The sequence below is a fragment of the Etheostoma cragini genome, chromosome 1 (genome assembly GCF_013103735.1).
Source record: "Etheostoma cragini isolate CJK2018 chromosome 1, CSU_Ecrag_1.0, whole genome shotgun sequence".
Classification (NCBI taxonomy): Eukaryota; Metazoa; Chordata; class Actinopteri; order Perciformes; family Percidae; genus Etheostoma; species Etheostoma cragini.
Window position 1 is genome coordinate 6,313,952 of NC_048407.1, and position 3,972 is coordinate 6,317,923.

Below are 3,972 nucleotides of genomic sequence, written 5' to 3' on the forward strand. Positions count from 1 at the left end.
CTGGCTCTTAATTGCCCCACAAAAAAGGGAAAAATGTGTAGTACTGGGTTGAACTGAAGTAAGGCTAAAGGTGAAACACTGAATTGATTGACAATTTATACTGTATATTAAATAACAGTCAAACCAAGTGGGGTCATTTTGACCCCAGAGGACAAAAAGTGTAAAGCATTCGGGAGGACATTGCGAGGGTTAATGTCTCTTACTGGTTTGTGTCCAGAGTCACAGTCTCCTCACAGCACTTTACAGTGGCTTTACTCCACATCACAATGTATGTATGTGTCACAAATAATCTGCTGGGGAAGCATGTCCAAGATGGATAGTTATCTGAAAAATTAAATATTGGGGCTTCGATATCATCTCCCGACATATAACACCCTGCAAAGTAAAGCAGCTTTTTCATCAATCGGATCACAAGGATATGTCATGTTTTTTGAAAAAAAAAAAAATGTATAGTGTGCCTAACACGGTTAATAAACCCACCCTGTTTTTTTATTCATGCAGATAACAAACTGATCTAAAATGTGCCTCATACAGACTAAATGAATGAATGAGGAAATGAAAGAGCGCTGTGTCAGTAGGGGGGTGACTGAGAGAAACTTAAGGTTTGTGGAAGAAAATCTGTTCCCGACCAGGTTAAATTCACAGGCTCAGTTCCCATAGTAACAGACTCGGAGGTCTCAAAAACAGAAAACCAAAAATGTCCCTCATCTCAGGGTTATCAAACTCAGTTTTCACTAAACCTGCTTTCTGAAACAGGGCCCTGAAGTTGGCTTTAGTGCCTCTGTTGATGCAACACCGAACACACTGACACACCGCCTGTAATGAAATCCTTCAGTTGTGACATGGGACTGCTGACACTACAGCTCCTCAATCCAAAGGAATGTAAATATATTCTGCTTAGTTTCAGTTTTCAGCTTGCTTCTGATTCTCACTGCTCATTTGAATTACAGAATAAATCCCCCTAAGTCCCAGCTACCTCTGCTATGTCTGTGAGGGACTCGCCAGAATCCAAACACTGCCATGTGAAATTATTGTGTGTGATTGTTAGATTGAGGATGAGGCTCCAAAATGACTGCTTGGACAGATATTTGATACTATGATCTTGATTTATTAAGTCAGTCTCAGTGTGATCATGATATGTGGTCCAATACAGAGCTTAAAACAGAAAACATCCATATGAATAACAAAAGAGAAATTGAAGACAGAGGACGGCTAATTACTTTATGTCTTATGGTCCTGTGACAAGGACCTGGGGTCTCATTTATAAAACTGTGCGTAGGAACACCTAAAAGCTTACGTATGCTCAAAAGCCCAAAATGGTGTATGCCAAAATAAATTCTGATTTTTAAAACTGTGCATTCGCACATCTGTAAGCAGTCTTCCCTTTATAAATCATAGATAACCAACAAGTGTGCATACGTGAATCAGCCTCTTATCCCGCCCTGTACAAGCCCATTATTAACCATAAATAGTCAATGCAAAGCACCTTGTGAATGCTGATCAGTATGTTAATGACGAATCATGACGACTGGCAGGGACGCTTGGGAATTGCTGCAAATTGAATTATAATTCTGGCCGGCTCTCGCATAGTGTAGGGAAACTATAGTCTACCTATATTTAATTTATGTAAACGGCAGGCATTATAGCACTCGGGGACCGCTTCGCTATAGAGTGGGGTTCAGATATATTTGGACAGTGAAACAGTTTTCAGAATTAATTAAAGTGCTCATATTCTGCTCATTTTCAGGTTCATAATTGTATTTAGAGGTTGTATCAGAATAGGTTTATGTGGTTAGATTTCCAGAAAACATCATAAATTTGTTGCACTGCACATTGCTGCAGCTCCTCTTTTCACCCTGTGTGTTGAGCTCTCTGTTTCAGCTACAGAGTGAGACATCTTACTTCTGTACCATATTTATTGGGATTTACACATCCGCAGTAAGTACTTCTAGCTTGTCAGTTGCAGAGCATGAGAGCATGCCATGCTAGCAGCTAGGCGAACACTGTAACATGTTATAAAGTGATGCACGTTTGTCACGGAAGTAAAGGCTATAAAAAGATATTAAACATAGTAAAATAAAAGGAAGTTCCCAAAAGCGTAAAATAAGTACTTTTAAAGTGGATTCATTCTGCTAATCAAGGTGCTTTAACAGCAAAAAAATAAGTGAAATGCTCCACCACCATGTCTGTATTGCTTTACTAACCAGAACTAGCTATTAGCATGAAGATTAGCATAACATTTAGCACAGTTTCTCACCAACCAACTAGCAATATAAATTATCTGCTAGCGTTAGCATCGTAGATAGCGATTAGCGATAGTTTTATCTATTTTACACATTAACAATGGCTCAATGAGCACCAAAGTACAGGAAAACATATAACATAACTCCGTTTGGTTTTATAGCTAAAGTACCGGAACATAAACAGCATTTATCATTTATTTTCTCCTCACAGTGGCTAGCAAAACAACATATCATGTGACACGTGCGGCTACTCACCGGAGTTCAAAGACATTTATAACTCGAAAGGAATTGTATCCAGTAGGATAATGAGCAATTTAGCAACACGATTTAATATGACTGGTTTTAAGACATGTTATACCGGGAAATGCTCCGTTCGCTCGTATCTGCGCATCAGCCATCTGCTCGTCTAGGTGTTGCATTAAAACACCCAACACCACACGCTACAAAAGTGGAGACTTCAGGTACCGCTCACTGCTCATTACAATCACACTGTGCCAAGCGCACTCTGCTGGAGAACACCTCTAACTACATCTCCAAACAACATGTAAGGGTTTAGTAGCTCTATGTTTCATATGGGTTGCACATGTTTTTTTAGCACAATGTCAATTTCTGCGTCTGTACTTTAAGAGCTGTTTACACTTACTTGGCCATTTAACCTAATTCTGATACATTAAAAGGACTTTTTATTTCTATTATTACTCATGCATTAATGTGGGGGATTAATTGTACCGTTGTAGTTGATCAAGGTGGAGCTAATTCCTACTAATTTACATGCTGTTAGTTGGTTTAATCCCTAACTAGCATCACATTTTAGAAGATACTCATATGTTTTGTTGGTAAAATATTAATCTGCTAATTCACACATTCACACAACGTGTGCACACACACACACACACACTAGAGCATTTGTGTCAAACTCAAGGCCCACAATCAATTTAGGTTCACAATACATGTTGGCCCGCCTAGTTGAGCACCAAACCAAAAACTGTTTTTCAAACTGTAATTATTCATAATTTCCTATTCAGGCCGTGAAACAGGTTGCTATGAGTCGGCTGTGTGGTAGCTGCTTTTACAAATGTAATCATTGTTTTGCTTGATTTGCTAAACTCTTTGATGGCTAAGGGACTTTTTGCTGACTTTTTCAGGGCTTTATGTCAACCAAACAGTCTTTGTAGATTAGACTCCATCATTATAAATTAATCTTTTAAAGGGGTAGAGAACCAAAACATATCCCCCCCAAGGAGTCTAGACACTGGTAATGGTGGTAAAGGAGCCCGAAGACCGGCCCAAAGGAATCCACAGTACTGGTCTGCTGGAGGAAGACCCAGGGTGCTGTGGGTGATGATGACTGGAGGTAGAAGGGGAGGAGGGTTGCACTCCTACCTGAAATAACCATGATGCATGAAATTCATGTCTTATTCTAATTGGTTTAACTGAAAAGTGACCACCTCAGCCCAGCCGATCAATTTGGGGAGAGAAAGGGGTGACTGAAGTTATTAGAAATCTTCCTGATTTTTTTTATTAAATAAAAACATGTCAATAAACATATACATGTCTGGCTCTTGATGTTATTATTATTTTCTAGTGTGGACTTAAGGGAATTAGAGTTTGACAGCCCTGCAATAGAGCTAGGATCCAGCCCAAAAAGTTCAGGCCCGACCCTCTTTCCAGTCCCGAGCCACGACAGCAGTTCTGGCCCCAAGTCTGACTAAAAACCTGAATTTCCACT